The sequence below is a fragment of the Brassica rapa genome, chromosome A04 (assembly GCF_000309985.2).
Source record: "Brassica rapa cultivar Chiifu-401-42 chromosome A04, CAAS_Brap_v3.01, whole genome shotgun sequence".
Lineage (NCBI taxonomy): Eukaryota > Viridiplantae > Streptophyta > Magnoliopsida > Brassicales > Brassicaceae > Brassica > Brassica rapa.
The window spans coordinates 14,786,321-14,809,388 of record NC_024798.2 but is presented as its reverse complement, the minus strand read 5'-3'; the positions used below and the strand labels follow the sequence as shown (position 1 = coordinate 14,809,388).

Genomic DNA, 23,068 nt, shown 5'->3' with positions numbered 1-23,068 from the left:
GTTATTAAGAAAAACAAAGAGGACGATGAATTCGAGAAAGGGTATAATGTTTTGTTAGTAATTACAGGATTGTGCCACTGAGTGGGGTAGTCGAAGTCTTTTGTCCTTTTCCGATGGTGGTAGACGAATTATTTAATTCATCTTTTTATTTTTTGATAAGGTAAATCCTAAAAGTTTGTTTAAAAACAAAACAAAAAAAAGGAGATAAAGAAAAAAAGTGTACCTCTCAGAGAATTAAAAGGCGTATTTTTTTTAACTTTAATCAAAAGACGTTATTTGAACAAAAAAAAAAAAAAAAAAAAATCAAAAGACGTTATTTTAATTTAATAACGGCAAAACCTTAGAATTTAGGACGGGGCTTGTACTTTGTGCACTTTGTATAATAGTTGGTTGGTTTAAAGAATAAAAGAGGATTTCGAAGAGAATTTTTCTGTTATTGGTTCTCTCAGTACCGTACATGGCCAACAATGAACTTGACAAATTACGCAGGTATCCCATATGATTTTGACTACTTATCTCAACTATGCAATCTCTTAGAAACATCCATAGGGACAGTATCTCCGCATGAATCTATCACTAGTTTATTGATATTGAATTAAGGTTTTTCATTTTTTTGAAAAATGCAGTAAAAATTCTGTCAAATAAGAAACTTTGAAGAATTTAGTCATATAAAAATGAAAAAAAATTGTTATCATAAGTAGACTATCATTTTCTAAAAATAAACTCAATAAAAAAACATTTGGATTATGGTTTAGTGATTATTGTTTAGGGTTTAATTTTGATGGGTGGAGTTCGATTTATAAACTTCTTTAAATGTTTTATAAATTATCTTATAAAAATTTAGGAACGTTTTTTTAATGGTTTTTCATTAATTAATTATCCTTGAAGGATAAATTTAAAAATGCTACAAATTTACTGTAAAATTGAAATTCCCCTAAAAAAATTTTGATGAATTTTTCAAGTTTTTGGAAAAATCTTAACTCAATTTTGTTATAATTAATAAAATATTATGTTGAAAAACTGTTCAAAAGTTTTAACGGAGTTGAAAAAAAAAATATTTAACGGATTATATTAATATGATACAACCGTAAAAGTCAAATATTTGAAATTATTTTTGAGTAAAAAAAACAGATTCACCTCTTATTATTCAGTTATACTATTTATAAATTTATTAACAAATGAACGGAAACAAATTTATGAGGAAAAATACACATCAGCTACACTAAAATGAAATAATCATCAATTTTAATAAAATATTATTATTTATTATTTTATTTATAAACTAATCTCGAAATGGAAAAGGAAAGCTAGCACGACCTATAGTACAAAATTGTATTCTTTACATTCAGCATAATTATTATTGTTTTTAAGCGAGTGATAGCAAAATCTTCGTTGTTTATATAGATGCAGAACTATCAGTTTGGTTTACAAAATCAATATTAATTTGTTTAAGTTGCTGACAAAAACAAAATTAGCAAAATCTTTGTATTTTTGGATTATTAAATTAAAAAAGTATAATAAGTTGGTGAAATTCTAACTTTACTCCAAATTTGATATCATTTTCAAATTTACTTTTAAATAACAAATATTTTCATAATACCTTAAGTTTATTATAAAATGACTAAATTAAACATCCCAAAACATTTATAAATATGTAAGAATTATTTATAGAATTTTAAAACCTAACCACACCCCTAATACTAAATCTTAAACAATAATCACAAATTCAAATGTTAAAATAAAAAATTATTGAGTGTACTTTTGTTAAACAATAATATATTTTAACTAATTTCTCTTATAAGTTTTTTTTGTCAATGTTTCTTATTGAACAACAAGTTATATACGATCTTCGTGAAAGACCAACAATTGTAGTATACCAAACAAAAAGGCCAAAATGAATGTGGACATATCCCTCTTTTGATTAAAGATAACCACATTTTAGATCATTATTTTGAACGAAGAAACTTTAAAACTTAAATTAGTAACAGAAATATGAACTTTCCATTATTAAAAATAACGAAAATCTCATAACTTTAATAAAGCCAAGAAAAAATTATTTTATTGCAAAAATACCTAAGTAGCTTAAATTTATAAGAAGTCCTATTTTCACAAATGACTTTTTGTAAACTACTACTTCAAAATTAACTTTTATGTATTTACTTGAATGGTACAAAACTATAGATGTTTCTCATAAACCGTCGAGAGAGAATTAGTGGCTGTTGCTGTCTTGATGACGTCACCGATGACAATATTCACAGAAGTGACAGTGCCTTTTTACACTCAGAGAGACCCCCTAAGACCATTTAGAGGTCCAAACTACATTCTCTCAGTTATTTTTGTTTTTCTTTGAATAAAATTTAGAAAATAGCAATAATGCAATAGTGTTTGAAAATAATTATCTATTTAATTTATGTTTTTTAAACAAATTTTATTTAATTTATGTTCTTTTGTCTAAAAACAGTCTTAACTTATTTAACAACAGTTTAATAGATTGATTTGATAATTTATTGAAAGTTATATACACTAAACAACTAAATTGTGGGAAATAATGTTCATAACAGTTTTCTTTATTATGAAAAATTTCTAGCAAAATGATCGTTTAATTAAAACTAATAAATCAAGTTTTATCATCATAACAATTATCAATTATAACAAGTTTTATCTAATAAAACTAATAACATTTTTCTTGATCTTATTAAATCAAGTTTTATCATTAGAACAATTATTATTACAAACTGTTATCGGTATACATATTAGTTATATAAATTCTTAAACAGACTGACATTTTACATCGATCTCTAAATTTATAAGAAAAAGCTCTTAACTACAAATGGAAAGAAAATCAATATGTTGAAATTTTGACCATCTTTAATATATTCGAACAATATGTCTCAAATTTAACCGAAAATATTATATGTGTGTAATGCCTGCAAGCTTCAAGTACATCTACCAATCTTATCCATTAAAACAAAAGCCATAATTTCTTTCATTTATGATATTTTATTTTAATCAATCTCTTAAAAAATTTATCACATTTAATTATCCTATCATTTAGTTTTATAATAGATATAATCACAAATATATCTTTTTAATATCTTACTTAAATCAATAATATACTATCTTCAAAGAAAATTTCAAATTTTTTTACTGTTAATATATAATAAATTAAAAATATTTATTCAAGACAAATAAATTAAATATAATCAAATATACCAACTGATTGATAAAATTTTTTTTTACCTATTAATCTAATAATTATTAACATCATATATAATTATTTTGTAGGCCATTAACTATTTGTAAATCACCTCATTAACAAAAAAATCCATATGTTATGCAATCATAATATATAATTATATATACATATACTCGTGTATATTATTTTTAATATTATATTATGAAACCATAATATATGATTAATGTTATTATTTTGATGATGTCAAAAAAAATATCACAACATGTGATTGTTCGTTAATATTATTAACAATTTTTATCAAATTAATACCATTCTAAAAAAATATAATAGAATTATTTTATAATCATATAAATAAATTTAAATATATTTAATAATATATATTTAGTACTAGTCTCTATAATTATGTTCAAACGTTAAATCTAAATTGAAAAATAATTTGACAAATAAAATAAATTGTAATATATATAATAAAAAAATAAAGCATATTTTTGTCTGTGAAACAAATAAATTTACAAATATAGATATACTAATGTATATATTTAACTAAATGACACTATTTTCATTTTTGTTACTTTGAAATTTAGATTTGTTCACACAAATTAAAAAAAAAAAATTTCTAATTTATCTAACCAAAAACATTGTTAAGTATTCACCTAATCATAATTCATCCAGTAAAAATGCTAACTGGAAATATAAAAAGAAAAAACGAATAAACTTGCATTGAAAATTAAAAATATCATCTAATTTGAAGTAAAAAGAATTCTCTAAAACATCATATATTAAAAATAAAGTGAATATGTTCTAAAAAATAAATATATTCTTCAAACAAAAACACTAGAAAATTTTCTGGTTTGAATAGAATTATCAAATTACAAATTACTTATCTAATATATCAATTTGATTTTTCACCCCATGCAAAACCGAGATACGCAACCGACATAGCTTACAATTTCCTTAATTTAATTTTTAAAAATATATGCGCGGTTGCACATGTTAAAATCTAGTAGTCTAATTAATACCCGAGTGGCATTCTATAGTATCTTAAGATATACTCTCTCTGTTTCAAAATAGTTGATGTTTTAGTTAAATGCACAAAAATGAAGACATTCACTTTTTTTATCTAAAAAGTAGCATTAAAATATAAAATAAAATTAATTCAACCAATCATCACAAAAACTATAAAATCTCATTGGTCACACAGTTTTTAATAAATCTAAAATTAATATAAAATAACAAAATATCATGTATTTTGAAACATCAAAAACTCTCCAAAACATCATCTATTTAGAAACGGAAAGAGTAGTTAATAAAGCTATTTTTAACGGTTGCAGCAGTAAGTTGTTTCAGTATAAGTGTATTCATATAATACAATCATTCCATCATTAAAATATGCACTTGTTTGTCGATTGTTTTTAAACAGCCGAACTTATCCTTAAATTTGAGTCTCAAGACTAAACTTATCTTTGATGTCTATATAAATTCAGATATTTTTATCTACGAAATAGGGACTAATTCCATTTTTTTAGGCGAATTGTCCACTAACCTACAGCAACAAAATGAAATCATTATTTTACAAAAAAAAAAGAAATCATTTATCTACTACTACAACTTGGTTAATATGTTGGTTGCGAATTTATATAATTTTATACTGTTTTCTTTGTTTCGTAGTTTATTTGGTTTCGTAGAAAAAGAAAGTGTAAAATATTTATAAAAGAAAAGTGTAAAATATTTCGTTATCTTCCGTTTTACCAAGGGATCACAAGCACCCAAATAAAAATTCGAGATATTTCACGTTCGTTTTAAAGAACACAGATGTAATCATTTATGAAAACATGGAATAGAGAAATGATAAAATACCGACATGAATAGCAATTATAAAATGAGGATGTTGGTGGGTTTGACAGATGAAGAATGACACGTGGGTAGAGTAGGGTAGGGAGTCTAATAGAGTACGAATAATGAAGAATGATGAGAGATTGAGAGGCTTTGCTTGGTTCATTTCAAATTCAATCCTTCGATTTCTCTCATTTATATATAAATTATGTATGTTTTCTATATATGATTTTTCTATCTCTGTAGAAAGTGTATTTTTAATATTTGGAAGTTCCCACGAACGATTTTCAAACTGGTTTACATCCATCTGATTTTTTTTTCAAATAGCTATATGTTTTTCACTTAATATAATACTACTTATAAAATAATGAAAACCGCTTATTCTACCTCTGCCGGATTCCACTCCCGACCAAGGTCAGCGGGTCCTCGCTATTTATCTTGTGATACATGATACATCTAAGGCGAGGTTGATACAGAGAGCAAGCCACCAAACAACCGTTTATGGCCCAAAAAATTTATAAGGCATATATTTTTAAATTTTATATAAATAATTTTTTAGTATTTATGTATAAATTTAGTTTAAAATTTTATTGATGATTATAATATTTGTTGAATTTTATATTTGTTTATAAAATTTTATTAATAAATATTTTGAATAAATATTTTATTCAATAAATTAGATTTTAAAATGCAAAATCTTGTATTAACAAATTATTTTACTAAAATTATGATTGACAACGGTGAAATATTTGTAATAGCATTGGCTTATATTACTAAGCAGTTAACTTGATAGTATATTTACTAATCATTAACGGAATTGCATTAGTTTATAAAAATTAAAGTGATTTATATTGTATAAAACATAAAAAGACATGTTGTTGATATTAGATAACTCGGTTTTTCATTTCAGGTATATCCGCTTTGCATGAGACGCATTGTGTCTTAGGTTTATTTTTCATTTTTATTTCTTTTTTTAGTGCATTTTTGTATTTGAAAACAAAAAAAAACAAAAAAAATATAATATAAAGTCTTTTTTTTTTTTGGTTTAAGACATAAAAATGTTGGATCGGTATTAGTCATATGTATGTACTAGGGTCTCCCCTACAGAAAAACAACTCACATACTATATTATTCACTCCAATAAAAAAGAGCCACATTTGTGGTATTCAAAGAACAGAAAATGGATTGATGAATCATGTTTTAGCCGCCGCCGAGCTCCAATCCAGATCCTTCCTAGCAACAAAGAAGTTCTAGTGGAGGAACATAGGCTCAATCTCATCGAAAAGGTCACAAACCCCATCCATCTAGAACCTCAATGGAGAGAGAGAGAGAGAGAGAGAGAGAGAGAGAGAGAGAGAGAGAGAGATTTTCTGGACTTTTACTAGTTTTAGAACCTTTCAAATTTTCACTAATAATAAATATTTTTAGACTATTTGCAATGTATAGTTGAATATTTTTTCCACTGTTAAATATCTGACAATGAGAAGTTAAATAAAAAAACAGTTGATGTAGATTAAATTTGTTAAATCTATCAAAACTCTTAAAATGAGACAAAATAAAATATAAGCATTTGTAAAGAGTGATTTTCACATATAGATACATTATGACTTTTTATTACACTGCAGGGTACAAAGTGCTACTGAGGTAGTTTTTAGTGGTTGAAGACAAATTTAACCTTCAAAAAGTGAAACCAAGGATGGACAATTATGTAATTAAACATGGGCTTTCTAGTTGGACTGGTTAGGGTTTTTTGAAATTCGAAAACAATTGGTTTGGTGGTGGTGGACGTGAATCTCATATGAGATTGAGTTTTTTTTTCTTTACTCGTGAAAGTAATTGTTTTGTTTCTTTACTCTTTTTATTTATTTCCAGTAAAAGTAAGAACAGAGAACTGAAAAACCGACGAACAGAGAAGCCGACGAACAAGATTTTCAGACGGAGAAGACCTGTCGTCTCGAAGCGGAGAGCTTCAAAGGGCGAGGCTAAAGGTTGGATACTTTCCTTCCTCCCAGTTTCATTGATTTGGATTTCAGATTGGAGATTAGAGTTTTAATTTCTGGGTTTTGATTTTTTGAGTTTGGTAAGAGCCTCGACGTGAGGTATTAGGGTTTCGATTTGGAGGTACAGTTCTAAATTTATGCAAAACTCCCATTAGGATTTTGATTTGTAGATTAGGATTTCGATTTAGGGATGCGGTTCTATATTTCCAAGTTTTCAAAAAAATAAATTCTGATTTTTGTTTGTTTTACATAGATGTCGCAAACTGAAGAGGGAGCGGTGAATGGAGGAAAAGGTCAAAGCTTGTTGCTAGTTTCGGTGTTTTGAAAAAACCGTGGTCGGATGTACACCAACATGTGTGTACATATGAACAACCAGGATTTTGTACATGTGTACACGCATGTATAGGTACATAATAAGTAATGTAGATATGAGTTTTCTTGTTGATAGATTGACATGTATATGTTGTGTTTGTTGGTGTAAGAGTCAGTACATATGAACAATATCAATCTATTCCATTGCAAAATATGAACATAGTAATGTATACCTTCCAACATATAGCAATACCAATCTATATTGAGAACCATTTAAAACATTATTGTAAACTCGATCATATATGTTATTGATGGGGTGGATGAAAATTGTTTAAACCAACCATCTGTATTGTGAGTGAAATAAGTGTACACAAGAGAATGTGTACATATGGACATTAGAAAGAGTGTGTACATATGGACAATAGAGAGAGTGTGTACATATGGACATTAGATATCGAGAATTCGTGGATTGCAATATAACCATAAATGTGTATTTTTATGACTTTAAAATTTTAATTGCTTTATGTTAGATAGTTGTATGTAGTATCACTAGATGTATTTTGTGCTGGATGAATGGACTGAATCTTTGTGAAAAAATACTCACGTGTACACATGAGAACAATATCCACGTGTATACATTAGGAATGTAGCTGTACATATGTACAACTAATGACCTAGTTACATGTTTATATGGTTTGTAGTGGAGGTGTGTATTGAATTTGTTTTGGTTTGCCGTATTTCAATGGTTGCAGGCTTATAGCTGACTATGCAACCTATGATGGAGTATGGGGAGGACAAGGAGGATGACTACGTTCATGGTCTTATTTTGAGAATAGAAATGATTGTTTATTCATGGACAAGAGTCACAAATCTTCATTTCTTTGAATTACAAAATTACATGCATGTTAATTTACTTTATTAATCTTTTTGTTTTTAATTTCACAACACTTGTTTATATAACCTAATGCATTTTAGTAATGGATCTTTATAAATGAATGGTGTGCATATGGAAATGATATAAAGTTGATGTACACATTGATATCATATCATATAAAATTGATGTACACAACACACATATATAACATAGACATCATAAAAATATGGTGTACACATGGATATCATATAAAGTTGATGTACACGTAAACATCATATTAAGTTACATGTTATGAAAATCTTACAAATTATTAGATGAACCAATAAACTGATTATGAAACAAGATGATTCTGAAACAAAAAGACACTTTATTGAATCTGAAAATGAATAAATCAATTTTGGAAGACTCATCTACTCTTTATAGCTCTCAAGTGATCAAAATAATCACAATGTACATACTTTGATATTCAACATAAACCCAGACTTAACATCTTCTCTAATCTGCTACAATATTAGTTAAAACAATGAGCACAAGTTCTTTTCAAAGTTTTGTTAACTAACCGAGTTTTTTAAAGTGATAATCAGTGGGGGTTTGGTGTTGATTAGCACAGTTTTTTTTTTAATGCTGATGAACAACAAACCCAAGCAAAAAACGCACAAGTGGGAGAAAGAAGAGAGATAGAGGTGAGGTTAATCTGAGCCGTCCATAAAATAACTAGTTCATCGAACGGTTCTGGTTCAAAGCAGGTAAATGTCTTATCCAGATCTGCTTTTCCAATAATTAATCTCAGCCGTTGACAATGTGAGGGAATGTGTGGCTGGGAAGAAAAGCCCGCCAATTGGATAACGAGTTAGTTGAGATGGGGTTGGGAGCAAACGAAAAAGGAAGAAGCTAGTTGAGAAAGTGTGTTTGTAGTGGAAAGTGACTCACCATGTAAATAAAAGTAGAAATGTGTCCTAGAGTGTAAATCTTTCATTTGTAAATTGGTGAAAGAAATACTTCTTAATTAAATTAAAACTAAATATATGGTATTTTATTATTGGTTATACAGATTTTTAGAATTTATTTTTCATCCAAATTTATAGAGATTAGTTATTACATAGTAAATTATTTTTTAATTATTAATTTTGTACCAAAGGTTATTATTTTATGAAACCTATAAAAAGACTTATTTCATTTGAATACCAAATCAACACTCAAAATTTTATAACATACCTTTTTGATTATTCAAGATCTCGTATTTTCATATACAAATCTAAGACAAAAAAATTACTAAATTACTTAAATTCTAGTTATTTTGATTTACTTCTAATTTATTATTGATATGATATATAAGTATACAAATGCAAATAAAAATAAAAACAGAGAAAATAGTGGAGTAAGGTGTTGAATTTTGTTGAACAAAACTATTATAAATATAAAACTGAACATACGTTGAATTAATAAGTGGAAGATAAAAAAAAAAGATTATGTAGAGTAAGAAAAAATATAAATTAGAGTGTTGAATACTAAATACCATTGTACATATTCTAATAATAAATGCTTAATAAAATTTATGCATCACTTACCAAATCTCAAATATATATATTTTAGAAAGAAAAAATTAGGTGGAAATGGTTCAATGCAACATTATTCACGTTTTTCTGTTTCTCAATTCTCCTAGATCTTTGTGATTGGTATTTCAAACAATTCTGGTATTATTACTCTCCTTTATTTTTTCCTCTGGTTACTGCCATGTACAGTAATTGTCCCACTGTCTCACAGTAGTGAGAAATGACTAAATGAGGAGTCAGCATGTCAAGATTCTCCAATTGATGCTTTCTCTTGTTCTTTAACTCAACAAAACAGTTATCTGACCAAGTTACAAACCTTTTTTTTTTTGAACATCACAAACTTTTTTTTAACTGAAATTACAAACTCTTGAGCTTCTGTTTATCGGTCTCAACCCTTATAATCAAGGACTGGAAGGAATATTGGAATGCTAAGCATGGTGTACCTTTTTGGGGGTCAAAATCTCACTCTATCAAGTCAAGTTTTGAACTATTTAATTGATAGTTCAATTTTAGTTTAAAATTACAAATTAATTAAATAAGTAAATCATATCAAGATTTTGATCCAAAAAAAGTAAATCATATTAAGAATCTAAATAGTATATTTTGAAAAGAATTTTTAACCGATATTGATGTTCTAATTAAAATATATTTGCATATTTAAAAGATGTTTCTATACTAGGATAAATAATAAATTTTAATTTATGCTAAAATACTGAAGTGAGATGAGCTAACGAGCAGTAGTCTAGTAGATATACATAAAGTATATATTAAACTGTCTTGTTCTTCTTCTTTTGAGCAAATATATACAGCAGTCAGCAGGTATATATAAACTGTCTTGTTTACATTGAATAATGGGTTTGGATATTTGGATATATTTTTTTTTGAACATTAGGATATTTGGATATTTTGTCCGATTCGAGCCAATTTTAGTTTTTGACATTTCATGTATAAAGATATATAATTAGGTGGATATTTATAAAATATTGGTTCTTTGGAATTTCTGTTCGTTTATGTAATATAATAAGAATGGAAAATGTTAATTCCCAAAAATAATTTGGGTGTGACTCAGTTATGTTCAAATTTTCCTGTTTTGTTTTTGCGTAATTTTAGGTAATTTAAATAAAAACTAGTTGAAAGGTGCGGGCTAATATTTACCTAATAATTTTACTTTTAAGGTTTATTTTCTATTTTTTATTAAATTAGATAAAAAAATATATTAATATTCTAAATTATAAAACTTCAATATTCATATTGGTAATCAATGTATTAAATTATGTTCTTTTATTTCATAGTTTTATTTAGTGGATGAAGATTTTGGATCAATATATTTTATATAGTAATAATTAAATTATAAAACTGTTTTAAAATTAGACACTTATTTTACTCCTGAACTGAAAAGAAATCTAATGACATTGAAAAAATTATAAATAATCACAACTCATGAAATATCAATGAAATAACAATAGTCAACACATTTTTTTATGATTTAAATTTTAAAAACAGTGAGACAAAAACACAAAAAAAATAAACTACAAAACATTATCTATGTATCCTCTTAGATTATATTTATATTATGTTTATTATTTGTTCATTTTTAGTGTTATTTAATGTTTTAATCCTAGTTTTTCATCCTCTTATATATTTTTAAAATATTTGTAGTTAGGTTTCATTTTGTAGTTTAGGTAAAATTTAGTATTTTGGTTTTAAATATAATATTTTGATAACATTTGTGATTTTACGGATAAATTTATTATTAGCATAAATTCATTTGTAGTTTTGATGTACGTCAACAAATATAATTAATTTATTTTAGGTTAAAAATATGACTGTTTAATATTAAATATATAAATAATATTTAATACATGTATATAATTTATATTTAATGATATATTTTCATTGATGTTGTAGCTTTAATCTTAATTTTAATATTATAATAACCTGTATGTGGATCAATATTTCTAATAAGAATTAGAGAAACTGGCTATAATGTTAGTTATTAAAATTCTAAACTAAATATAAGATACATGTGATTATGATATTATCAGTATATATTGTTAATATCAATTGTTAATATCAATTTATTAATTAAATGTTCTAAACATCATGATAAGTTTATATATTAAAATATATTTTCAAAAAATTAATAGCTATGTATAGGTAGATTAGGTTCATGTTCATTCATTATATTAAATATCATAATATATATATATATATATATATTATAATATAATTTGAATAATAATATTAGTTAAACTAATGACTTATCCTAAAATCATTGATAAGATGCAAAGTAAAAATTCACTTCTTATCTTATATATCATGATATATATATATATATATATATTAAAATATAATTTTAAATAATAATATTAATTGAAGTGATAACTTATACTAAAATCATGGATAATATGACAAGTAAGCAAATTCATTTTTCAAATAATATTATAGATAGAAGATATATATGAAACAATTCAAGTGTTTTAGATTAAAAAATCAGGTAATTGGCTAATTTCAGATCTTTTAAATATAAAATAATAGAGGAATTTTAGATAATTTTATTTTTTGGATAAATCGTTTTCGGTAATTTGGATATTTTCCAATAAAGATATTCAGTTTATAAATTATATTTGTGAACTTTTTTTATAACATTAAATTTGTGAACTTTGAAGGTGGTTTACTTCTGTATTGCAATGTCATTTGAAGTTCTTCTGAAAGCAAGAAGACAACTTGAAGAGTTGGGTTTCACCTGTAAAGCTGTGAACGATGGTCTATGATTGCAGGTTATTTTTCCTTAAACTTGCTTGTTTTCGCATTCAGCAAGTAAGAAATGTAGGAATTGTAGATTAGCTCATGCTTTGATATATTTGCACGTAATGCGTCTTAGGGTATTTTGGAGTAAAGTTGGAGGCATTTATCATGAGCAGTCCTACTCTAGTGTTATATGTTTGCTTGCATAAATGCGATAATGTCTTTCTGTTTATCTTGAGCAGAACCAAAGGAACCTTCACTAGGGAGACTGAGCGGGAGAACCAGAGTTGTACCATATCAGTTGATACGAGGACACCTTTGTGTCACTTTCCACTTTTTGGTTTTGGACTTTTGAGTACGGTTTTTTATTTGCTTACTTATAACCAACTATCTTGCTCTAGTTCTCGCTTAACTGTGACTTCTTGTTTTTTTCTGTTTGGTAAATGGTTTCTCTCAGCTGCGTTTTTTTTTCGTTGTACAGAGTTGAATTTGAGGATGTATGTCCAAAGACTAGCTAATGGTCATGCAGAGCATCCTCCTGAATTCTTCTATACTGGCTCTCTTTGGAAGGTATAACAAACTCATATCTCAGTGAGCAAGCTTTCTCTTTGGAGACATTCAGTGATGAAATTTTGGTTTGATGAAACGCCTTTTAAATACCATATCCCGATTAGCATTCAGGCGTCAATAATGAGGACCTTTAAGGACGCCGAACTATTGGTAACCAACAGCGAGATCACATGTTTTCCTCACATTAAATTGGTATGTTATAGTACTTAACATGATGATCCATTCTACACGTTTGTTTCTTCACCATCGTAAAACAGAGTTAATGGACTCAGTAAGGAAACTCACTTTTCTTTTTTGTTCGTCCCAACCAAACCCGCAGCTACTTGAGTAGTCATATCTTCCGAAAGTACATTCTCTTCTTTTCCTCATTCAGGTCCACATTTAGATAGATCCCCGTGACAAAGTTACTGCACGTCACCGAGTATGTGTCTATGATCTTTTTCAAGTTTTACATGGTATTCATGCGCGGAATGACAAACTTTTAAGTGCTGTTTTGATGCATCTAATTTATAGTTTTATTGTCGAACGTGTATTTCATGCGTCCAAATTTTTTCGAAAATGATTGATTTCTATAACAACACACTACATATATTCTCCTCTGTTCTTGCAGCTAATCTGCCCGTCGAAAAGAGAAGTGATGTCGTTTGGGGACTTCAAGCAGAGAGGAACTCTACTGACCAAGCTCCCAAAGGTTGAGAATGGCATACTGCACTACCCTTCGACGAGTTCAACGAACTTAACCAGAATGGTGCTATTAGAATCACGGCCCTGATTTGGCCCTGATTAAGCTCGTCCAGAGTCTCCTAAAACTCTACCATTGTGTGTAGAAATATTTTCATGTGTCATGAGCTCGTAAAAGAGTTATTATTTCAAAACTTGTGAATGGAACAAAGACAAGGTTTTAATTCATCTCTATCCTACTGATTTTCTATTTCAGTTGATTATTTTCTAATTTCTATTTTGTTGATGGTGAGGCTGATGATCGAAGTGGTCCAATAATAGATTGGAAACCTATATCTCCCAAAGACAGGTTGGCATAAATGCGACCAAAATTCACAGGATATGCGTAGGAGTAAAACAAGCATGATATTTATCTTCTATATCAGTTTTATATTTGTTATATGTTAGAAACAAGCATGGTAGTCAAATTTTTTTTTGTTGTTCTTTTGACTGATAATCAGATCGTAGAGCCTATTTCATCATTATCAACTTTTAACATATATATTGGTGTATGCTAGGATGTGTTGGCCCAAGGTTTTTGAATACCATATGCAAAGAGTTACTCTCACATGAGAGATTAATCAAGCAAACGGTGAAGGCGGATCCGCTCAAGTTAATTTTTGGGATAGATAAATATGTAAAGGTGCAGAAAGTGAAAATTAAAACCGAGATAAGGCGGAAAAGAAGTTATGTCAAGAACAAAAGTATAATTTAACAAAAGCTGGACACACCGGAGATCAGTTCCGAATTAAATCTGATTGCCATCAGAATTTTCATCTCTCTCTGAAAGATAAAAGAGAATAGAGAGACAACCAGCTTCAAAACTATGTAATTTATAAAAGACAGAAAGCTGTAATGATGTCTTCTTACGAAAACATTAATAATTAGATACATGTCATGTTGATATTCTACCAAATGCTTAATTTCAACCGCTTGGCTCGCGTGAATGGCTCTTTTTCTTATGAATCTTATTGATGGTAGATCAAATACATCTTTAGTTGATGGTGATACGGAATTAACTCTCAAGGAATTTCTTGATTATATACCATATACAACTAATCACTTAATTAACCAATTCTAAACTGGAGTTATTGCTTCCATGATTCGTTACAGAAAAGACTACAAAAAGGAAAATTAAGCTGGCGTAGTAAAACAAAGAAGGTTGTTTGGGTTATTTTGGTCCTCGCTTAATTACAAGTTGCATTCAATCTTTGCAAATGACAGTTGGCAGAAGAAAAAGATTAGGTTTCATCCGGACCATCCCATAAACATCAATTAGTAACAAGAAGTCAATAAACAAAAAGTTCAAATAAAATGACAAAGTAACGAATTGTTTCCATAGTGGCCACCTAAGATAAGAAGTTGCATGATAATGCAGTTCACACGAGATGACTACTTTTAGACTTACTTTAATTAGCTTTATAACCTAATCTTAGCGTTATATAATGATGATGATTCATAAGTTATGATGGTTTTTCCAAAGTAAAAATACACTTGTCAATCTCTGATTCCGACATGACTTTAGATTAATTCATAATTCATGTTCTAAAAATCATATTTCATGCCGTGCGAACCCCACTTTTTCAATGATATAGTGGAATATCCAAGTCATGCCTTAATACCCATCAATATTTTGTTTCACTTAACCTCGTGATATAATCAACATAATAGATGTTATATATTGTGCATCATCCAGTCACACATTATCAAACTTTAGTTCTGAAACTAAATTGTAGGTCAGAGGTCATAGTTTTTCTTGATTTTTAATTGTAGGTCATAGGTCATAATTTTTCTTATCTTAATATTCTTAAGAAAATTGCTATTGTGGAACCAATTTGTTGACCGGAGCGAAACCAGCACTAACGAGTATGTGTGTTTTGAAAAAAACCAACATCAACAATATACAAAGAAAACCAGTTTCATAGAAGAAAAAAACAGATGAAAGATCGGTTAGCCAATTTGTTTTTGTTTTTTCTTTAATGTGAAATTGATTTATCAACAACAAAAAAAAATGTTACAGAAAAGATTTTTTATGTTCTTGGAAGTGGGTTCACCCCACTCCAAATCCGATCTAAGAATTCGGGTTAATAGTTTGAAGGTCCGTTAAGAGAATAATAGTAATAGACCCATGAAAAATGAAGGTCATCCCGAACTCGGAGAAGAATCAATGTCTAGTTGACCTGGTTAAACTAAAACGTAAAAATGATCGGAGTATTAAAAACGATTTTTAAACGCCAGATCCTCGTTGAAAATCACGACAAAGGAAAAGGAAAAGAAAAAGAGAAAGGAGTTGTTCAAAAAAAAAAAGGAAAAGGAAAAGATGATCCAAATTTGATACATCATAGCTCTACATAAATTACTCTCGAATTTACGTGTATGAATCCCCCATGTTGATCATTGTTGTATGTGAGCTCTCAATAATATATATTTTTCATACCAAAATTATCAGTAAATATTATTTTTATTAGTCTAAATCTTAACCCTAATTTCTAAGTAAATCTTAATATCCATCGTATACATTGTAAACAATTAAATCAACAGAAGAGAACCTGAAACAGATCGTCAATGGGCATTCCGACTAAGCCAAAGCTGCGTCATAGCATCCAATTTTATGTGATGTCTTCGATGGGATAAACAGTTTGTCATATGGTTTTGCTTCCAGTACTTATCTTTTCTCGTTGTTTATTTCAGTTTACAATTTATAAAAACTGGAACCAAATCAAACCATCTGTAACCCGATTTACTGTAGTTCGATTGATTATTTTTTCAATTTGGATTTGGCTTAATTTAGTTAGTTGAAAAAACTTTATAATGCCATCAAGTTTAATATCTTCCCGATTCAATACATGAAGTAATCAATTTACATTTTTTTAGTTCGTTCCCTGCTTAAGTTTATCAACACGTATTTTCAAAGATATGCTGCGAAAAGTTTATCAACATTTTTTTAAAAAAGTTTATCAACATTTTCTGTTTATTGTTTGTCCAAAAATCATTTTATCTTTATTTACTTAAGCCACGAATTGGAACACGACACAGAACCATGGATGTAAACAGTACAAATGCATTACACATATAAATCGAATGGCGATGAGTGTGCCAATGTTGGATTCAACCGACACGATAGGGTCCCATGTATAGTCTCTATCAACCTATGAGAAATTGGTTTAGCTCGACGTTTCTGTCGCAATTTCTTTTTATAATAAATTCGTTAACGTCTCTAACCATATACGTACGTAACTATTGATACGTATTGGGTTTTTTTTTGTTCAACGTGATACGTATTGGGGTTTTTTTTTTGTTCAACATGATACGTGTTGGTTTTCACCTAATTATAAAGCCTCCGATCATCCGATGACGACGATATGATACGTAGTGAGGGTCCAATCCATGCATATTATTTAAATTATGAACTTCAAAACTGGTACCTAGTTTCGAGAGGACTTTTTTTTTGTCAATCAAGAGGAGTTTACTTTCTGAATTTTTTACAGGTGAAAACTGGAAACACTTTCCGATTTTGAAATTACATTCCAAGTCACTTCCTGTTTGAGACATTCATTATCATATCAGAAAGACATTTCTACCTCTCAACCACACACATCGTACTTAGAATTTTTTACCCCTCAACAACTTTTTATTACCTTTTCCAATTCGTTTAACCTAAAGCCGCTCAAAATATTTTTTTTTTTCTCTCAAAAGCTGCGAAACCCTAGAATCTCTCAAAAACACCAAATATGCACCACACTTTCGTCAATCGACCACCATGACGAAGCAGAGAGCCCTTAGATCGAAAAATCCCTACATGCAAGGTCAGTTTTGTGTAGCATTTTGTTTGATTCGTTTTTCGAAAAACCCAATTTGCTCAGATATGACATTCCAAACTAGGGCTGTTCAATATGGTAAAACCGAACCGTACCGAACCGAACCGAACCGAAATAGACAATATGGTTTGGTTTTGGTATATACCATATAAACCGAATGGATATAATTTTATAAAAACCGTAGGATTTGGATACGGTTTGGTATATAACCGATTAAACCGAATAAACCGAACAAAACCGATTAAAAGTAGAAACATGTAAATATATATTTATTTTATAACAATACATAAAAATCTATTTGTTACATAAGGTAAATTTGTGTTAATAACTATTACCATAATTTTATAGTAATAAAAAACCATAATTTGTGAAACACTTGAACTATAATTAAATAACAATACATCGTAATTCAGACATCTTATTTTCTAAGTCTTTTTTTGATCTTTTTGATTTATTTTAGTCTTCACTAAATTAATATGAAGATTATAAATTTGATGGACAATAATTAATGGAAAATTTTCAATTGAAAAAACATGACTTTAATGAACACTAAATATGAAAGAGAAGAAAAACTTTTATTTCATGTTTCTATTTTGTTTCATAATTTTATTTTCAAAATTTTAAGCTTTGATTTTAGTTATAAATTTGATTATTTTTATTTTATAGTAGAAGCATTTTTACTTTTTTGTTCATTTATTTGAACATGTAATATATTTTTAATAAATTACTGAGCTGACAATATGACTCTAAAATTCATATAATATGATCTCAAACAAAATAATTATATTTTTTGGTATAAAACCGAATAAACCAAAAACCGACGGTATATAAACCGAACCGAACCGAAGTAAATATGGATTTAGAATGGTAGTTATATTTTACTAACCGAAATACCGAAAACCGAAAATAACCGAACCGAAACCGAACCGATATCCGGATTGAACACCCCTATTCCAAACCCTCAAATTTCTTAGTTTTGATTCGACTTCCGAAACCTTCCACATTCTTTCATTCGATTTTCGAAACCCTCACCTTTCTTAGTTTTGATTCGATTTACGAAACCCTAAACATTCATCGATTTGATTCTGGTGATTTTTGTCTGATTCTGGTATTTTTGTCTGATTCAATTTTTGAAATCACAATTGACTTTCCTTTATATTTCCATATCATATAGGTACATATGAAGCTGATATGATGTTGTGATGTGAGAGTGGAGATGATTTCGGGACTCAAGATGTTGTGATTCGACGAGTGTCTCGGGAATGAAGCCGTAGAGATAGTGGAGATGATGAGTTGAGGAGAAACAAGATGGATTGTGGATTCGAACTCGGGTCTGGTGGTGGTGAGTGAATAATGAGTCGGTTGATGGAGAGGATATGTTGTGTTTGCTGGAGAGATGAAGCGACGTTGCGTACGGTCATTTTATGTGGAGTTGATAGAGAGCGAGAGGAAGCATAGGTGGTGGTCAGGATCGTTGGTTTGAGAGAGATTACCATTGGTAGGAACTTGAAAGCTTTGATCTTTCTGGTGATTTGACATCACCCGTCCACACATCGCATGTTCACACATCATCCGTCCATGCAATAAACGTCCATATGTAATCAAAGGGTGGAGACGAGACTGTGTGACGAAACGAAATAGTCTCCCCTTTCGACTAGAGCTGTCAAATGGTCCGTCCATGGCCCAATTGGGCATGACCATTTGGACTATTTCAGTTTTGGACAGTAATAGGTGGTCCATATTGGACAATGGTCCAACAAATGTCCAAGACCAATAGAGACCATGTCAAAATGGGCATGCCCATGGACACCCAATAATATTTATAATTATTTTTTAATTATTAGTTTAGATTTTATTTCTAAAATTTTGAAATTATGTTTACTTTCCAAAATTATAAAAGTAATTTTTTTCTTATCATACTTGTAAAACTATGTTTTCCTCTCAAAATCGAATTTTTTTTTATTTTTCCGCAAAAACCGAAAAATCGCGTTTTTCTGCCAAAACCGATTTTTATTTTATTTTTCTGCCAAAACCGAGAAATTACGTTTTTCCGCCAGAACCGAGAAATTGCGTTTTTCCGCCAAAATCAAGAAATTACGTTGTCCCGCCAAAACCGAGAAATTACATTTTTCCGCCAAAACCGAGAAATTGTGTTTTTTCCGCCAAAACCAAGAAATTGCGTTTTTCGCCAAAACCGATAAATTGCGTTTTCCCGCCAAAACCGGGAAATTGCGTTTTCCCGCCAAAACCGGGAAATTGCGTTTTCCCGCCAAAACCGAGAAATTGCATTTTCCGCAAAAACCGAGAAATTGTGTTTTCCCGCCAAAACCGAGAAATTGCGTTTTTCCGCCAAAATCTGAGAAATTACATTTTTCTGCCAAAACCGAGAAATTGTTTTTTCCGTCAAAATCCAAGAAATTGCGTTTTCCCGCCAAAACCGAGAAATTTTGTTTTCTCGCTAAAACCAAAAATTTGCATTTTCCCGCTAAAACCGAGAAATTATGTTTTCCCGCCAAAATCTGAGAAATTGTGTTTTCCCGCCAAAACCGAGAAATTGTGTTTTTCCGCTAAAACCGAAAAATTAAATTTTTCCGCCAAATTTATGAAATACATTTTTCCGTCAAAATTGTGAAATTACGTTTTCCGTCAAAATCGTTAATTTTTTATTTTAACGATAAAACTGTTTTTTGGGTTAAATTGTAAAGTTATGTTTTCTTTTATTAAACTCATGAAATTATGTCTTAGGAAGCCCATTGACACCTATTGTCCATTTGGTCTTCACCCAATTGGACCGTGTACCAATCGGTCTTTTGTCCAGTTGGACCATTTATTAATTGGACATGTCCATAACCCGCTCAAAATGAATTAGGCTGGGCTAACCCATGGTCAGCCCGCCCAGTTGACACCTCTACTCTCGATGCTGCGATTCAGATGAAGCTCATTCAGAAGAAAGTTTCGAGTTTTTTGATATGGGTTTTAGTTTTTTTTTAAGAAACCTTGTCCACAATACATCTTGTCTACAAATTTCAGTTTTATGTCCATGTGTTCTCTTCCATGTCCATAATTTTCGTTTTTTATGCTGAGATGTACTAATTAGTTTTTTTTAGTATAAGCTTTTGGATTGAAATTCTTTTTATGATCGTGTGGCCCTTATTATAGCACAGAAAAAGAAAATACAAAGTCTCTCAGTTTGTCTTAGTAAGGGTAAAATTGTTAATAATGTCTCTTGGTTTCCGTGATTGTGTGCCATGAATGGAAAGTGACTCTGGGTGTAAAGGAAACTCAAAATGTAACTCATTCAACTCTTAATTTCTAGTATAACTTCTTTAAAAAAAATATTTTAGAATTAACTAACTCTTATATTTAAGATTAAGCGAATATTTCAGAAATAACTAGCTCTACACCCGTGTTACAGAAAAGAACTAGCTCTTAACCAACTACTCGTATAAATAGGAATGTTTGTATCATTTGTAATCATCCAAACAATAAAAAAAAATTCTCTAATAATAAAAACATTTTGTTCCTCTTTAGTAATAAAGATAGCTCCTCTTTATAAAATTCCCCATTTTCATAAAATATCTTCTCTTCAAATACTTACACTTTTTCCATCTCTACTAGAATTTTTTCATTCCAACACTTTTCTTTTGTTTTGGTCAAAAGTATAAAATATGTTCTAGAAATTATAAGATTTTTTTTTAATCAGGTCTAGGCAAAGAAAATTTATTTATCTTCGTTGACAAAACATATCTTTTTTTTCTGCTGCAATACAGTATTAGTTTTGTTGGAGATGACAAGAAAATAGTGACTTGTCCCAAACTGATCTGGCTATCTTATTGATTTTTAAATAGAAGTCTTTGGTAACAAAAAGAAAGAAGAAAAGACTTTTGATGTGTGGAGTGAAAGTAGACGTTTCCTCGTTCCACAACTATCTCCATGGTTCTGCTGACCCACTTCTATTATCTTTCCCATACATTTGATTATACACATTGACATATACATAGATTCATTGTAGATTTTAGTAACAAAAGTAGTATTATACTATGTATAACTAGTAATTAATGTTGACCCGAATAAGTTATTCATGTTCGGCTCATATGTATGCGCTACCATATAGGAAACGTGCATACATCACATGATAAGATAGTTTCCTCTCTTATAGTTATAGTTATTTCACTTTTACTTTACAAATGGCAAAACGAATGAAGATGGGTTACAACTTACAAGTAGTATTTCAAAAAAAATTACAGGTATGATTTTTTTTTTTTTTTTTGAAAAAGGGCATACAAGTACGATTCTTTCAATTACAATATGGTAATTAAATACACATATGCTTAGATTGCCTTGGTAGAGATACTACTTTCTCATTACTATACCGTCTAAGCATTTGGGATTAATTAATCACGATTGCGAGAAAACTATGTTGTGGCTTACGGCAACCCGATACCAAATATTTTATATGATTACAATAGTTTACATCAACCCTATTTTCTTGTGTTAAGGAGGGGATTTGGATGCACATTCGTTTATCGTTTGCAGTGGTTTAACATATCAATCAATATATCTGACAATTTTGATATTGCTATTTTTCTGTGTGATAGGGCTGGGTGTCCCATGAATCCCATATAAAATGGTTGAAGTTTAGCATCTCTAATTCCATTCTATTCTCACTTCAAAACAGAGTTTGGAGTAATAAATACTTTAGCTATATTTTTTTTCACTCGGTAATAATATAAAATAAATTTACTCTATAAATTGAGCAATGCTTTTATTTTATTTTTTTACTGCTCTATTTTTAATTCCAAATGGAGGAAGGTTGAAATAAGACCAACTCCATTTTAGAAGAAAAAAAAATTATATTGAAAATCATGCAGGTCTTTAAAAAAAATAAGAAATAAATCATGTATTATTTTATTTTATAAGAATATTTTTTAATTTACATAACAAGTGAAATTTTCTATTTTAGTCATATTTATATATAAAAAAATTTACTAAACATAATTAATTTTTTTTGTCAATCTTGAATTATAACGGATCCAAAATTTATCCAAAAATGCTATACAAAATTAATATTATAAGAGAAATAAACAGTACGCTTTATGGGTTTAGTAACTCGTTTAAAAAAAATTAAAATAAAACAAAATAAAATAAAAGTATGTTCAGAAAAGAAAAGGAAAACAACATGATTAGAGATGTCAAAAGAAGGCTTGGCCCGCGGGATAGGCCCGTTTAAACCTGTGGCGGGGCGGGCTTGGGCCGAAGATCCGACATCCCGCAATGTCGCGGGCCTCGCGGGAATAGACTTGCGCGGGATGGGCTCTGTGCGGGATGGGCCGAAGAAGACCGCGGTTAACCCTAATGTCCCGCAGCTTCTTCTCTCTTCATTTGATCGGCCACCTGAAAAAAAAAAAGAGAGCGAGAGTGAAAGTGGAGTCGCCACCGCACGA

At 29.2% G+C, this 23,068-nt stretch overlaps 1 long non-coding RNA gene across 1 annotated transcript; it reads left to right on the top strand.

Annotated features, from left to right (window-relative positions):
- Positions 1-225: 225 nt before the first annotated feature.
- LOC117133530 lies at positions 226-19,541 on the top strand. The gene is made up of 2 exons (XR_004457399.1): positions 226-17,612; positions 18,799-19,541. It is a non-coding gene; the product is annotated as an uncharacterized LOC117133530 (long non-coding RNA).
- Positions 19,542-23,068: the final 3,527 nt, after the last annotated feature.